The sequence below is a fragment of the Protopterus annectens genome, chromosome 3.part1, assembly GCF_019279795.1.
Source record: "Protopterus annectens isolate FY-2018-M chromosome 3.part1, PAN1.0, whole genome shotgun sequence".
Taxonomy (NCBI): Eukaryota; Metazoa; Chordata; order Ceratodontiformes; family Protopteridae; genus Protopterus; species Protopterus annectens.
The window spans coordinates 860,846,483-860,864,554 of record NC_056732.1 but is presented as its reverse complement, the minus strand read 5'-3'; positions in this window follow the sequence as shown (position 1 = coordinate 860,864,554).

Here is an 18,072-nt window from a genome sequence, read left to right as displayed (position 1 = left end):
TGCGTCCGGATTCCTTGTTCTAGGGGGTTGGAAGGTATGGTAAATCTGTAGCAGCTAACTTTGCATACAGCTGTGTGGGCTACAGGCTGCAGCTGCTGCTGCAGCTGATACACATGGGGGAGTGTGAACACTCTGGAGGACAACAAGCTGTACGTGTAACTGTGGCAGCTGTGGCAGCCCTGTTGATACAGCAGAGCCAGGGTAAGGGTATCCTTTACAGTCCAATTGAGGCCTGTGAGTAAGGAACATCCATTATACAACAGTGCCAATAACAGAGTAGTAGGTGACATATAGTTATGGTATACGGATATGTGCAGGGTATCCCTACCTGCAGGCCTTTGACTTGCAAAACTGGATAGCAGTTAATTAATTAGCAGTAACTTGTGTGGATAAAGAGAGTGAGTGTCTGTATTTAGTGTTCCTGATTGGTCTGGTTGCTATTCAAGGCATCTAAAAGGAAAAGGATACAAGCCTATGGACCCTTGCATCATCTGGGACAAAACTGTGGATCACTAAACAGGCTGTGGCCAGCTTCTCATCGGGATCGGTGTTAACATTTTGCTTCTGGTGAGAGAAGAAGCAAAGGAGAACTGTATCCCAACAGAGTAAATCTGTGGTGAGACCAGTAGTAGTACTAGCCAGGCAGTAGCCATTCATGCAACTCCCCTCTTTTCATCATTCTTGACAAGCTAATTCTTTGTTTTCAGTAAATACTGCTTGATTTGTGTCTAACTTCAGAATATCTGCTTAAATACTTCATCCTTAAATTTTCATGGTCTATGTATTAGTTTCCTCTCAAGTGTTTGGCAGTCCTCTGTATAGACTCAGACACCTTTAGTAACATTTTTCCTACAAAAGCACAACTGAAATTTCTCCAGTACCTAGTTCCACACAGGACAACTAGTTTGCAGTGACAGGCAATGTCCCCATAGTTGCAAACCGGATACTCCTGACATTGATTGATATTCTCACTCCAACTGTCTAATCTATAAAAAAGGGTCTGTTGCCATGGATATGAACTTTCCTTCTGTCTCCGTTACTGGCTTGGTGGATATGGGCATCCTGAGGCAATGTAGAAATTGCCTCATGTTTACTGACAACCAGTTAATTCTCAAACAAACTGATATGGTATGTGAGAGATGTATTTACACAATGTTACTGAAGGCAAAGCTCTCACACAAAAGTACTCCTAATGTCAATAAGTTGTCAGTAGTACATATGCTGTACCCATCACACATATCAAAGCAGACATATCGACCCACATATGCTGAGACACTTAATATTAAACTTCTTAAACTGCAAGGACTTTCTAGACAAAGTACACATAACAAATACCATCAGCAGCCCCGAATGCACTCTTTCAAAATAACACTGACATCAACACATATAGCTACATCTCATGAAGCCTCTACCTCTAAGCCCATAAGGCAAGCCACCAAACAATCCGACATTCTAGTCATTGGAGACTCCATCATGAGGCACACTGATGTCCCTTTCACCAGACTGAGTAAGGAGAAAATCATGGTCATTTGCTTATCAGGGGCTAGAGTCTACCACATTATGCAGGCACTCAGGTCATTGGACCACAGTTACCAATATGACTCAGTCATAGTCCATGTGGGAGTAAATGACCTGAGATGTACCTCCCTAGACTATATGAAGAGTAACATCATGGAGCTCTTGGAATATGTATCCCAGGCTGGTATGAGCCTAGCACAGAGCAGCATTTTACCTTCTACAAGGATGATGCCACAATATGAACAAAAGATGATTGACTTTAATAATTTGATTAGTTTCTGGTGTCATTCTAAGGGGGTGCAATATTTGTCAGCATGGAAGGAGATGGACAACAGACCACACTGCTTTGCTAGGGATGGTCTGCACCTCTCCCCTCTAGCCTTTCAGATATTAGCTAAAACATTGTCTTCACCTACAGTGCCTTTATTAGGCAATGGCAAACTGAAAGTACTTCTGAAATAGCAAATCAAAACCAAGAAAATCTAAAGGTATTACTGCTCAATGCTAGGTGTCAAAAACAAAAAACTCCACTCCCTAGAAGCTCTCTTTATCCTAAAGAATGCTGACATCTGTGTGGTCACTGAGACATGGTTTAAAACTGCAGAGAGCACACCAACAGTGCTAGGTTATAATGTCTTTTACACATTTAGGCCAGCTGCTTCACAGGCAGGGACTAAAGGTGGAGGTATCTCTATTTACATCAAAGATAAATATACTTCAAGGTTGGTCAAACATGACAATGCACTTGAGCTGCTCCATGTTCAAAGCACCATAGGCAAAATCCAATACCACTTCCATGCAAGTTATAGGTCCCCGTCAATGACCCTGGAAACCCATGCCATGTATTTAACTTATTAAAAACACTAATCATCCAACCCAATACCATATTTATGGGTAATTTTAATTACCCTACTATTAACTGAGAATCCTATACGACACCAAATGTACATGCACAAAGATTCCTGGATTTTGTAAACACAAACTACATGGACCAGATAGTCAATACACCAACCAGGGGTGCAACCATACTAGATCTGCACCTCACTAATATGTTAGAGTGCTGCACAACCCCTACTGCAATGCCTTCCCTGGTAAGATCAGACTGCAAAATGGTCTCCTCTGAAGTAAAAATAAAACCTGGACCCCAGCTAAACCTGGGGTATCCATGAACTATTCTAAGGCTAACCTCCTGCTATTAAGTGAGACCCTGGCAAAATATTAAGTCCCCATAAACCATGAAAATACTGCTGCCTATGCAGAACTGTTCACAAAAACCCTGTACAAGCATGTTAATAGCTGCAGAGAGGTAGCTGTACCCACCAGGAAGAAGTACAGAACTAGCTCAAAAAACAAGCCACCTGGGTGGAATCACAAAATCAATAGGCTGTATAACAGAAGGGGGAAAAGCATGGCAAAAATTAGGAGGTGCAGCACCCAGAAGGATGAAAGCACTCTCATTAAACAAAATAAACAACTCAGAGGACAAATAAAGTCTAACAAAGCCACATGTGAGGTAAGTTTGGCCTCTGAGGCCAAATACAGCCACAAAGCATGATTTAGCTATGTCCACAACCTCAAAGGCGATACTGAATTGTGTGCAGAACTCATTGTAAATGGAGCCACCTATACCAAGCAAGAAGACAAAGCAGACCTCCTGGCTGATAAATTCAGCAACAACTTTACCCCTATCTCCCCCTCAACCTTCCCTCAGGAAATATCATCAAATATAACTCCCCTACTATCACTAGGCAACACGTCCTTAATGCTCACTCTAAGTCCAAGAACACTGCATCACTGGGCCCAGACAATATCCCAGGATGCCTTTTAAATAGCATGAAACATGACCTATCAGGCCCTCTGGAATTACTATTTAATTGTAGCCTGCAAACAGATTTCATGCCTCATGAATGGAGAAATGCAACAGTCATCCATCTGCAAAAATGTGGGCCATCTACAGACCCTGGAAACTGCATACCCATAAGTCTCACTAGTTTTATATGTAAAACCATAGAAATAATTATCATGCAGATGATCAATAGAGATATAGTAAACCTACAGACACTGGACGCAACCCAGTTTGGTTTCATCAAGGGCAGATCATGCCTACTCAACCTGGTGGACTTCTTTGAGAAGGTCATCAAATGAATGGATGAGGGCAAAATTGTTCACACTGCCTACCTTAACCTGGCCAAGGCAGTAGACACAATACCCCATTCGGGCATTGCTGACAAATTCAAGCGGTTAGGTACAAACCTGTATGTCACCTGGTGGATAGCCAACTAGCTCACAGACAGGACCCAGGAAGTTAGAACTGGGTAGTCCACCTCTACAAAGTGGCTAGTCACAAGTGGAGTCCCTCAGTGATTAGTCCTTGCACCACTCCTTTTTGGCATTCACTTCTCTGAAGTCAAGGCCAATGTCAGTGGTCTCTGGTTGACTAAACTTCCAGATGATTGCAAATTAGGTGTTGCCATTGAATCTGACACTGCCACAAATATTTTCTAGGAGGAGCTGACACAGACAAACAACTGGCATCAGAGCCATGGACTAAAACTAAATGCCAAGAAATGCATAATAGTATCCTTTGGGAAATCATCCATCCCTGGTAACTATCATATTGACAACACATCCATTACAGCTGACTCCGTAGGCAGGGACTTAGGGACACACATAGATAGTAACCTAGCCTTTGACCATCATGTGTCTACAGTAGTGAGGAAATCATTCTATTTTGCACAACTTATAAACAAAGGTATGGCATCTAAGTCCAAGGAAATCATTGTTCCACTGTATTTGGCATTCATCAGACCTGTCATTGAGTGCAATGCCCTCTTTGGTATGTACCTAACCAGGCATATCCAACAACTGGAATGTCCACAGAGACTCCTCACTAAAAGAAAGCAGGGTGTAAGTAAAATATCATATGCAGATTCAAGGCCCTACCCCTGTATTCTGTCTCCTACAGGGTTTTGAGGGGAGATGTATGCCTGGCATATATGACATTGTCAGACCCCACTCTGATGGAACTCCTATATATCCACAAAACAGACAGTGCCAGAATTACCCATTCTAAAGACTTAAACCTTGCCTGTGATATAAATAGGTTCTGCTGGAGAGATAAGTATGTATCCCAGAGACTATTACATCTATGGAACAGGCTCCCCATCCATGTGAAACAGAGTTTCTCCCTAAACCAATTCAAGCGCAATGTGGACAATTGGATGGGAAACTGGAAATTCATCCCTGGTTTGACACCTATGTCTCTAATGGATACAGGTAACCTGTAAATGGTCCATCTTCCAAACCCCGGCTTACACTTATCAAGGATATCAGAGCTTGTCAGAGATTCGGGATGCTTGGCTACACTTAAAAAGGCCCTTGTGGTCATTAGGCTAGTAGACACCTGTGAACGTATGAACCTATTGCTTGACTCAGTCATTAATTGCTGTCTTCACAATAATTTAATTGAACTGCAACATAAGACTGGATTTGAACCCAGGACCATGTGTGGCAAAATGTACTGTATGCAAGGCATTTAACAGACAGAGCTAATGAGTCTCTGCTGCAGCAGGTGTATTTGCGAGCTATATGTGCAGACATACAGGCTGTGACATGCATTTTCTGCATCCATCAGTATGTGCATGGCTTTATATGGCTGTATTTCTGCACCAGGGTCCCAGTTGAACATGAACAATGTACTTTGTCATTGATGCCTTAGCAGGTGTCTTTCTACATGTTGCTTATAAAAGGGCAAATTTACCTGCTTTCACAGGCCTCACTTAAATCCATTAATATGTTTTTGTCTGTCTAGTGGTGCATTATTGCATCAGAGTCTAAGGTACACTCCCATTTTTCCCATTAGTGTTTATTCCAGTTAGTACAGTGCAGAGTGGCATGCAGCTCTGTTGCAACATGCTTAATGACTGTAAGTGGCAATCACTATGTTTTGATGAAAACACCTGTTTTAATCCAGATTTGTGTGGTGTGGTGGGTTAATGCAGTGTGCTGTAGGTGTGATGGGATCAGGTTTGAAACATTGCAGAAGTGTTTATTTTGTACGTGTCTGACAATGGTTTAAACACATTTAATCATTACAGCCATATTTAGCTGAGCTAAGCAAAGCTGCGCAGCGCACAGTGCAGCTTCAAACTAAATATTATAAAGAAAAGGAAAAGAGGGTTATAGGAAACTGGTGAAATGGGGCCAGGCAGGGGGAAAAACATAGTGAAAGGCAGGTAGGGATGTGCAAGAAAGGTGTAGCTGTAGCAAAGAATGATAGCCATCCATTTCTTGTACAGCAACAGCTGTGCACTTTGACAGAATTTGTAGATGAATTTGAACTCTAAAACCCCAGAGAGAGGAGTGAGGACAACATAACTGCATTGTCAACCCAACTGGACCACATTACAGGAGTCCAGTGGACACATGTGTGAAATGGAGAGCTATGTATGGAACTAAATTTTTTTTTGGGATAGGTGCCCATTTTTTTTTTTTTAAGGTGAGAGCAGAATGATGGAGAAGGGACATAGGTACGTATGGGGGATGTAAGTTGGCTAGGTGAGGATGCATTTGCAAACACACAGCACAGCAGGCATGGGCGATGTGTGACACATGAGAGGGGTGAACACCTTCGATAGGAAGGGTGTTGTGGAATCTGACTCCCATGTGCCTTCAGATGGCAGCAGAGTGACTCATGTCTCCACCAATGGAACTGTTTGCACTGGTCCTTCACTGCCCTGAGGGTGGCTGTGCTAGAGGCTGGAAACCAGGGCGATCCTTACTCCACCAGGTCAGCCAGCATGCCCTCAGTCCAGTGCAGGTATTGTTCATAGCTACAATGGACTATTCTGCACACCAAGACTGGTAGCTCATCACGGGTGACTACTCTTCCTCTGCTAATGCTCCCAGAGGGGGACTGGGTTCCATCCCTGGGGCAGAACTACCTGACACAGCAGATAGTGCATGGGCAAAAGACGGAGCACTACTGGTCTGGGTCCCAGACTGCTGGGACCTGGTGCTACTGCCTGTTGAGGCAAGGTAGGAGGATCAACCAGAACTGGCCTACTTTGATGTGCTATGGTAAATGAGGTAAAGCAATAAGTTATGGCTAGTAACAATCAAACTATTGTTAGCAGTAACAGAATGGAACATCATATTTATTAAACCAAATACATATTAATGTACATTATGTTCAACGCAATGTTATGTAACATAACAGTCAGTATGGTAATAACATGCCAGTGTGAAGTAAACCATAAAGCCAGCAAAACAGTTAAACAAAATATGTTAATATCTAATCATAATAAAATACAACAATAATCAACCACATTTTCCAAAATATAGTTAGTTTAACAAATTATATTAACATAAAATCATAATAATGCATTACAATAAAGAATACATTAAAATAAGGGGTGGGGAGAGAAAGAGAGAAACATTCCATTTGTGACATTGCAGATGATATTCCTGACAACACTGGTCATACATACTTCTACAGGTGTGTACTGACAGTTGTAATTACAGTGAATACAATTCTCCTATAACTGTTGTAGCACATACTTACCTCTCAAGCTGACAGCATGGGACAATAAGGGCAAAGCACTAACAAATGCAGGTACAGAACTACTCAGAATGGTTTCACATAATGTGGACTTATATAACTACCAGGGTATTCTGGACATGGATTTGGTAATACATTGCATTCCAGGTAATAATTTATCTGGTAAACATGTGACTGATATATTAGTCATTTCTAATTACATTACAAGAAATTGTGATACTTGAGAGGCATGTTTGTGTACAGTAATTAAACTAGACAGCCATCATGGCTTAGTTGGCAGGCATGGGAGTAGAGCCCACTAGCTGTGACTGCAGGGGAAATATGCAAATGATTTAATAATTGACTGCTGCAGCATAGTACAGACATGCAAGAGATACAGCCATACTGGGATTACACAGTTTTATTTCTGAATCAGCACTGCTGATGAACACATTTTTGCTATTGAGTGTAACATTCTGCGAGACCTAAACTCAATATCTGCACATAATATGGAGTAACTCACCCATAATATTTTTGTGTTTTCAGGGAAAGAGAAATTGTGAGCATTACAAGACTGATACAGAAAATGTAGTGCTACATAGTACTGAATTTGAACCCAGGACTGTGTCTGGCAAAATGTACAGCCTACAAGGAATTTAACAGACTGAGTCACTGCTGATGACAGGGTAACTGATACTTACCAGGAGACCACATGGAAACATACTATGAATTGTGCAATACAAGTTACAGGACTTTCCTTTAGTATTCTAGTACTGTTATAGTGTTATACTAGACTGAATGCCAATAGAACACAGTGTGTGGCACACAACCATACTGCATATATACAGCTATATTTCACTTTCAACAATACTGGTGAAAACAAATTATTGTTATCCGTTTGCAATATCTGTAAAGTCCACACACACAATATCTGGCTGTGGAGTAGGCTATCTCATCCATATACCTTTATTACTTGATGTCTGTGGAAGAAAGAGCATTATGTGACCGGTACTGGCCTAGAAAAAGCGTTGATCAGTACTATGAGTTAAGCAATACAGCTTGCAGCCATTAGATTTGCATTGTACAGCTATTACAGTGATATACTTGACTACAGCAACCTTACCGACTCAATGCATACAGCTCTCTGCAATGGTTATGGCAAGACAATTCTGATGTACACCATTTTCCTCGCTGTTATTGGTATTGTTTTTTATTTTTATTGAACTACAGTTTCTATTATTCATTTATTGCACTACAGCTCTAATACCACATTTATTGCACTACAGACTTTATTGTATATACTTTATTGCAGTTAATGCTTTAATCTTTCTTGCTTATTGCACTACAGTTGCCATAACACATCCATACTCACCACACTCTCAGAGCAACCTAGCCAGGCACCTGGCATGAGAATCGACATTGCGAGCCCTCTCTGCCGCTTTTGTGAGAGAAGCGCACCATTATGCATACCAGTTTTGCAGATACTCAGATTATATATTGGAAAAACAGAGGAAAAATTACTTACATATTTGTGTGGCATTCCCTGCTCTCACTTCTTCCACCCAGGTGTCCAAGCTTCCCCTCTTTCACCTTTTCAGGTCATCATGATGGTGACGAGACTGCTCACCTGTGCGGGGGATACCGGTAACACTGGTGAGTTCTCTGGCCAACCAGTCCCAGGCTTTCACCTTACACTCTGAACCCTGGAAAACACCTTGCAGCAGCCTATCTTCATGTTTTTTTTACAAGGAGCCCAACCATGACCCTGGACTCCTGAATGCCTCACCACTGTTCCCGAAAGTGCACACCTTCTCCAACACCACCAGCCATATCAAGAGATGATTGAATTCCAATGGATTCTGCAGAATTCCTCCCTAGTGCACTTAACATAGGCTGTTTTCCCCTGCCCTTATATGTCATTGAGAAACATTCAAAAAAGGACAGCATTACTTAGCTACTCGCAAACCAGCTTAGTGCAGCTAAGCAGTGTGATATCTCGCACAATCGTAGTTTTAGTGAAGCTGGGCACCATGTAAACATTGGCAGACGTTACCATGTTTATGCAGTGCTTAGCAGGTTTGAGCACAGTTGCACAGAGCACAGTGGTGCCATTTAAAATTGTGTCCATAATGTGTGCACCAAAAATACATTAAATACAGACAAGTTCTGACTTCCATGTATTTGAACCCTGGACCTACTGCACATACAACCCTAACTCTACCCATTTAACTATGTGGATATTAACAAATCTGGTATACCTTCACATATACCACTGAGCTACCTGTTAGCAGTGCTGAGCACAACACAGTGCTGCACAAACATGCTTAAATACACCAATAAATAAATAATTAATTACATCTGGTTTCTATTTTTAGATGTCTGGCAGGTGTCAGCTGTCTACATGTGAACACAGCTTGGCATTGCTTTGCTCTGCGCCATTCCACGCAAGCATACATTTTAAAAAAACGAAAATTAAAAGCAAGCACAGGATATTATAGAACATCATAGCAATTACACATTCAATATTTGACACAATGCATGACATTGCTACAGTGGCAGGGACCATTGCACGGAGTCTCAAACTCATCTGCAGCCATGGTTAACCACTACATCTCTCCCTACACTGATTCAATATCCATGTTCCTTGGGTCTCCCTCAGTAGTGCGCCATCATTAATATGCATGATGCACTGCCGAGGGAGGACCATGGCCATGTACATGGATACATTCCATGTAGGCTCTACACGGAGCCCACATAGATATTATTGAATCCTGGGGTAAGTTTGTTGTGAACTTTAATGAACTCCTACACAACACTTATTGTTTTATTATTTAATTTTCTTTTGTATTACATATAGACAAGGCTTACATATGATGAAATAAACTGAAAAACTAAATGTACTTGCTTTGCTCATGTTGATGAAGCTTTTCTCTTCAAAGTATCAGAAGGAAAAATGATAACCGCAATATGACTCATGAAAATCCTGTACTTTGATATGACTGACAGCATTTCATAATTCAAGCAACTTATAATGATTTTTCTGATATATACAACTTGCTAGTAAAATTCTTATGAACCCACACCAAACCATGGGTCATCTCAGCCATAATCCTATCAAATGACATGAATTAATAAGTTTGTTAAGTGGTTCTGTAATTTGAATTATTGACTTTAACCATCAAGCCTATACCCACAAGCATTATTCATGCAGTTTCCATCATTCAAAATTACACTTCACGACAGGTTTAATCAGTTAGAGGTGGCAGGAGCCTGTTCAAACGCTAAATAAAAGATGCTGTATGCACATACCAAGCAGATTCTGTGATGAAGACAGTATGAAGAATTAAGGATTGGTACTTTTATAATCAGGGAAGCAGTGTTTTACCTGCAGCATTGTTATCATTTTCCTTTCTGCTGCATGTATTGTTTGTTATTTTACAATCTTCTTAACAAACAAGATGTGCTGATTCCTGGCTTTGACCTAGCCAGATCATTTTGAGGTTGGCTGTCTTTAGTGATAAAAAGCTAGTGCCTGATGAAATGCTTAGTTTAACACTCTCATCTGCATTGCTGTCTTTTGAATTGACCAGATGGAAGTGGTTTTCTATCATTTGTCTTCATGCTTAGTTCCCTTTGTGATGGGCTGGTGCATTAAAGCTATTCATTAATCTAATGAGCTTTAAGAATATGACAAAAGACTCCCACCATGCTTATAACAGCCCACGTATAACACATTTATTCTTGTTTCTAAAAGGAATGAGAAATATGAGGGTGAAAAAGACACAGCCCCAAAGTGAATGATTGATAATCCACAGAATGTACCCTAAAGGTTATGATTAAAAATAATGAAAAGGCATTTAATATGAGCACGTCGTTTTTAACTCTATATTGATTTTATGACTTCATTAGAATGCTTTTGTTTTCATTCTTCTGTATTCTGGTAGCTGGGGAACCCAGCTTCCTTGACAATAAATAATAAACTGTTTTAATAACCTTACTCTGAGTGTAATTACTGCACTGCTGCATGAAATCTTCTTTATTAACAGGACTCATGGGTCAGAAAACCAAAAAGCTTAAGCAGGTTATACAGAGATGTTGCATAAAATAGTTTATATTCTTTTCTTAAGAAGTGCAGTAAAGTAATAAACGCAAAGTAAAAGATCATTGAGTAATGGAACATTATACTGCTGTGAACACATAGAAATAGCTTTGCCATTTCAAGCCATGCATCTTAATGAAACAGAAAAGGTACTGGAATGTAACAGTAAAATCACTTTAGTCTTTATGACCTTTAGCTGGCCAGGACATTTGATCTTCTAAGAATGGGAAGATGTTCTTAGGATAAAATGATTGCTGGGCTCAAGTCTCTGTAACACTCAAGACAATAACATTACAAGTGTGTCTTTGTAACTCATTTACTCATGTTCTAGCTAGCAATTAAAGTAATACATATTTCCTTGACAAATATGTGATCCATTATTTAGTGGTTAATGGAAGTCACAGTGATATATTATTCCCTTTTAAATAAAAAGGGCTATAGAGTCACAACTTTTAGAACTGAGCATAGTCACTTATGGTGTAAATGTGGTACTCAAAAATAAGACATTATAGCAAGATTTTTTGTATATGACAGATATCTATAATTGCAGGTAAATATATGAGTGCAACCTGTGGTATTGATAATGACATTCTCACTAGAGACACTAGTAAATCATGTATTGTTAAAACTTTTAATGTCTGATACTAGTTACAGTCATTCAAAACAGGGCAGAATGCAGTTGTAGAAACAGTAGCACTAAAGCTCTTAGAAGTAACAAATTCAGGTTGTACCACTTAGTTTGATACTTGCAGAAGCTGTAAAATGTTAATAAATCATACATGCCTCTGACCACTTACAAAGGATTACTGGAGTCTCCTCTTCACTAGTCTGTAGATAACAGGACACTCCTCTCTAGATTATGGAGGTACTTTAATTTTTAAAGGGAATAATATATAGCTGTGACTTAACTCCATTTCACTGCACTTGCTAATGATGATATTCAAAGATTACATATTCTAGAATGGCTTGTGATGCTAAAAGAGTCTTGATATACTAATACGCAGTTATCAGCAATAAGTTGATGCTTAGAAGTAATTTACCCTCCATACTCCTTCCTATAATTTGACTTAATATCACTAGTCAATGATTTAAAGCCTGGAATTGATATGCAAGGAGAGAGATGTGTCACTGTCAGTCCCAGGTAATGCCCCTATAAAGAAGTGAAGACTCTAGTTATCACAACCAACATCAAGACAATTCACTTCCACTCACTACTCTAACCTTACAACTGATACCATCCTGGTAATATAACTTTTGCTGCCATAAATATAAGAAGCATAAGAAATAAAACTACTGAACTACATACCTGGATTATTCAACACAAGCCTGCTATTCACTCTGTAACTGAAACCTAGATAATACCTGGCATGAATGACTCTAAACTTACACCTCATGGCTATAATATCACTCATAGTGACCATATAAAGAGGAAAGGTGGTGGCATTGTTTTAATATTTCCCAACACCTGCCACATTACCCCCTACAACTAACCATTGCCAACATCCAGTTCAGCAGAGCTTCTTATTACTTTCTTGAAAATAAAAAATATATATAAACAAGTATGTATTACTGTCATTATCATCTCTCTGGTAAAAATCCAGCTATACTGGAAGATACTCTACACTAAATATCCATAGGATTTCCACACAAAAACATACTACTAAGTCATGTCAGTATCAGATAGTTGGACATAATATCTAATTCCAATACATCCCTCCTAAAGCTGTAAGGTTTCACACAATTATACAATGACCTCCCATTAATATTCAAAAATGTGCATGCTGATTGGTCAGCGTGCATGTTGTAAATCAGAGTTATAGTAATGGAAAAAGGTCCGGTCGCCCAGACTTTTTCCATTACTATAACTTTTTTTTTACAGCAACGGAGAACACAAGATCTCTGTTGCTTCACACTGTCTCACTATGTTAAACGAGTTTAACATAGTGAGACAGCTTTAAAAAAAGCAACGGAGATTCTCCGTTGCTTTTTTTAAAGCTGTCTCGCTATGTTAAACTCCTTTAACATAGCGAGACAGTTTGTAAAAAGCAATGGAGATCTTGCTTTCTCTGTTGCCTTTTTCAAAACTGTCTTGCTATGTTAAACCCATTTAACATAGCAAAACAGTTTGTAAAAAGCAATGGAGATCTTGCTTTCTCCGTTGCTTTTGCCCACAGCTCTGATGTACTGCGTAGGCATACGCATGCACAGTGTATCAGAACTGCCGCAGAATACCAGACAGCGGTGGAAGGGCAGCAAGGAGGCATTATACAATGCCATTATTTAAGAAAAGTAATTTTTTTTTTAAATAATGTCATTGTATAATAGCAATAACCCACTTCTGGGTGTGGGTAATGCTGGATTTACCCACGGTTGGCTTTGTTTGGTCACTCGGGCTTCGCCTTCGTGACCAAACCACACCAACCGTGGGTAAATCCAGCATTACCCACACCCAGGCGTGGGTTATTGCTATACTAATTAATAGACCCACACATTATAGCAAAATTAAGCTCCTTAATAGACTGAATCCTAGTAACAGACCCTAGTACATTTTTTCACCACAGGTACAATGTCAATGCCACCTCAGATCCACTGAAAATAGACCAATAGCTTATGGGACTAACATGGTCAACAAAGTATAAATAAAAACAAATAACTGAATAAAACTAAAAATAACATTCCCCTGGATTTAGTTAGCTGTGGCACTTGTATGTTTCTGTGTACCACAGAGCTCATTTTCGGGTATTCCCTAGTTAATCAAGCTTAAAAATAAAATAAACTGCAGTACAAGTTATACTGCTATATATTTATTTTGGTTGCAGTGGTGTACACATTTTTCTTGATGAAGACAGTTTTACAAACTATACAATCCTATTTAGAAATCCAACCACAGTCTTTCAGTTAATATTTGTTTATTTATTTATTTATGTCTGCATCTATTTATATATTTATGTCTGTATGCATTTATTTATTTAATTTTCTACATTTGAATCACTGGGTTAGCCGTACAAGGCAGAGTACATTTTCAGAGAAGACCCAGGTATAGAAAAAACAACTACGTGAATACAGAGAGGAATAGGTTAGAGCAAGGCTTAGGAAACATGCAGATACAGCATTACAATGGTAATTCAACAATGGAAGGCACAGCAAAGATTTGAACGTTTCAGTAATGGGTAGTAGAAGCTGTAGCACGAATAATTAATTATGTAGTATTGTTGAAGAGAAGAGGAAGAGATTTTAGTTAACAAGGGACAGGTAGAAATCTGTAACCATGAAAATGTTTAAGTACGCAAGAGATTTAGTCATTTAAGCATGCTGCCATTTTTTATTCAGAACTATCAAACAAGGAAACATCTTTTCATTTACCCTAAAGTAAGACAATCTTCAGATATTTGAATGGAATCCATAGCTTAATAAACACCACTTTGGAGGGTGGATGCCTGTAGTTAGTTTACATCAATCACAGGCATTCAGAGTTACATGACACATAAGTAAAATGTTTTATTTCAAATATACAAACAGTACAGAACCTACATAAGGAATTCAAAACAAAACATTCAATCATGTATATATATATATATATATATATATATATATATATATATATATATATATATATAATGTTCAGGAAAAACGTATATAGCATCCAACTTGAAACTATCTGCTTCTGGCTAACATATATGTTCCACCTTTATTTTTAATGGCTTTTAAATCCAAGATGGAATTTTAGCAGACCTTACTGGCAGATGTCAACAGTTGAGTTCTTCCTCCAATGGCATGCTTCAGCATTAAAAGCGGTTTTGTTCACAAACAAGTATAAAGACCTTACACATAAAATTACTTATGTTGAGGCACTTACAGGTAACCTTCATAAGACACTAAGATTTCTCACACAGCACAAACAAAAACAAAAGGTCCTCAGCCATCACATGAACACCACTCACACATACTAAAACTGTATCCAGTGCCCCTGCTGCTGAGCCATTAAGGCAAACCAGTGCACAGCCAAATTTCATGGTCATTGGTGATTGTATAGTGAAGCACACCAGATGTCCCCCTCACCAGACAGAGTAAGGTGATAGTCACTGTTAGCTGCCTTTCCAGGGCTCAAACCCATTAACTCACAAAGGCACTCAGGTAATTGAACAACAGGTACCAGTTTGACTCTGTTATGCTCTATGTTGGTCCATGGCATAAAACACCAGCTATACAGGTAAATATGCTGTCAAGCAATACTAGAACTTCATTTATTAAATAAAAAAAAAATGAGCTTTTGTCTATTTAATACAGAACTTTATCAAATAAAGTGAATCACCACATCCTGCGGTAGTGGTGCTGAGGTAGCGTTGTCTCCTCACAGCAAGACGTTGTCGTGTCCGATTCTCAGCTAGAGCATCTTCTGTGTGGAGGCATGTGTGAATGGGCGTGCCTTCGTTGAAGTTTGTGCGTCAGGGCTGGTAGCTCGGCACGTAAAAATCCACTACCAAACATTAGCAGACCGGAGTTCCGCTGTGGCGACCCCTAACCGGGATAAGCCGAAAGACACACACACACACACCGCATACCTTCATTATACAATCCCACCAGTCAAAGCTAACAATTAATCAACTTATCAAAATCATAAACTAATACCTCCTACCATCATAAAAAAATTATTCCCAATATGAATTTAAAAGAATAGCACATAAAAATTACTTTCTCGTCAATTACAGAATACTTGGTGGCATTTATTTATTTATTTATTTATTTATTTATTTATTTATTTTCAGTTTGATTACCGGGGAAGTCCACTGGGCCAAGAAGTGCCCATTTTCAGTGGAGGCCCGGGGAGAAAAGCTCCATGAACAGTATAATACAATATAGGTTACAAAATGCAAATAAAGGTTGCAAAGTGAAATACCATACAGTATAGGTTGCAAAATAGAAAATAAAGGTTACAAAGTGAAATACAAGAGTAGGATTCATACATTCGAGAGTTGCAGAGTGTAATATACATTATGAGACAGTTTAACAACTTGATGACAGAGTGTTTTTTTTTTTTTTTCAATTCAATTTGATATCCCATAATAATTCTCTTTTTTCCAAATAAGATACCCAATCACCTCCCCTTAATATTTTGTGGGACTTTTTCTAGTGCAGAAAAAGTTTTTAAACTCTTTATGTTCTATGTTGTGTTTATAAAAAGCATTCCTCATGTCCTTCTTCTTTAGGGAATACATATGCTTATAAATTCACTGCCTCAATGCCCTCTCCATCTTACCAACACATAATGTACCACATGCCATACATTGTGCTAAATGGATCACACTAGCAATATTATAACTAAAATGACCATTCCCCCTCAAAACCCTGGGATAAGATGCTGTGTGATGAAAATACACCACAATATACAAAAAAAGAAAAATAAGTAAAACATTACAAACTACAAGAAAGCAATAAAAGGAAAAGCAAACTAACCTTCAGAGCTCTCCATCTTCTATCTCCCAAATGATGAATACTAGGCCTCATCATGTGGAACAAATGGGAAAAATGTGGAACACATACTTATGGCTTACTAACAACTTCAACTAGGAATGTCATAGGATGGTTAAAACATGCTAGTTTTACTTATAAAAAGCTCTTTTAATAAATTAATATGATTCATTTCTATTTACCATGGATTTCAGTTAAAAGTGAATGTGTGACAGACCCTTTTAATGTGGAACTTTGAGGAACATGAACTTTTAAGACCCCAAGTGAGGTACATTCCTTGTAATGAGGTGCACTTAAGAGCTATCCTAACCTTTCCCTCACAGCAGTTTATGGCAAGATCTGAATGAGCTTTTCCAGTTAAAAAAAAAAGTAAGAACATGTGAATTGTTAAAGGACAACTTGCAGACACAAAATGTTGGTCTTTCTTAATGACCTAATGCAAATCTCCACAATGGTCATTTGACATTTTCCAGCTATTTCCATTGTCATTTTATGTATTTTGTCATACTTAGTTGGTAAAATCGATATCTTGCTCTGTTCACTAAATATAGGGACACAACGTTTTACCTATTAACCTCATGTAATCAATGAATACCGTATTATTAGAACATTATCCTCTAATGATGTGGAACACTTTTGATATTTTGATACCCTATAGCCATTGGTTACCTGACATCATTTCTTCTCTAATTGAGTCTTGCAAGCAATGGATTCATGTCAGGTAAAAAAAACAACCCTTCTTCAGAAACCAAGTGGCCTCATTTACCTGGGTAAAAACAAAGCTTCATTTGGTAACATTATCTTTAGATGATAGGGATACAGTGTGGGTGTTTTAATTTTCTGTGCTTGCAGAGACTGTCCCAGTGGCAACTATACTTTTTGGTTTTGCAAGAAATGTGTAGAATAATCATTATCAAAACAAATCAACCCTCCCAGAGATATCACAAATGATTTTGCCATGGAATTTGAAGCACCCTTTCTGTTTGCAGATAAAAAAAAAGAAATAGGTGTAACAGGCTGATGAATAACAGAATCAATGAATGATGGGCTCTTTCTAGTCTTAGGTTTACTACAGAATCTAAAGTTAACGTTGTTGGGATGTATAACTTGTGTGTGTGTTTAACATAGCTTTCTGCTTGTCATATTCTTGTACCCCATGGCTGCTTACATTTCAGCAGTTTTGATATTCTTCCACCTGGCATTGAGCTTCTGTGTAAACTCAAAAAAAAGTTTACTTATATCACCATTTCCAAAATCCTGGATTCAAAACTTGCAGAGGTTATCTGTAAATATGCCCCTTGGTCTGAAAGTTCTGAAATTGCCTTCTAAATCTGTTGCCCCTGGCCTTGTAAATTGCCTTCTAAATCTGTTGACCCTGGCCTTTTAAAGTAACTTGAAAGCTATCTGTAGAGAAGGAATATGTGTTATTAGACTTAACAAGTTGAAT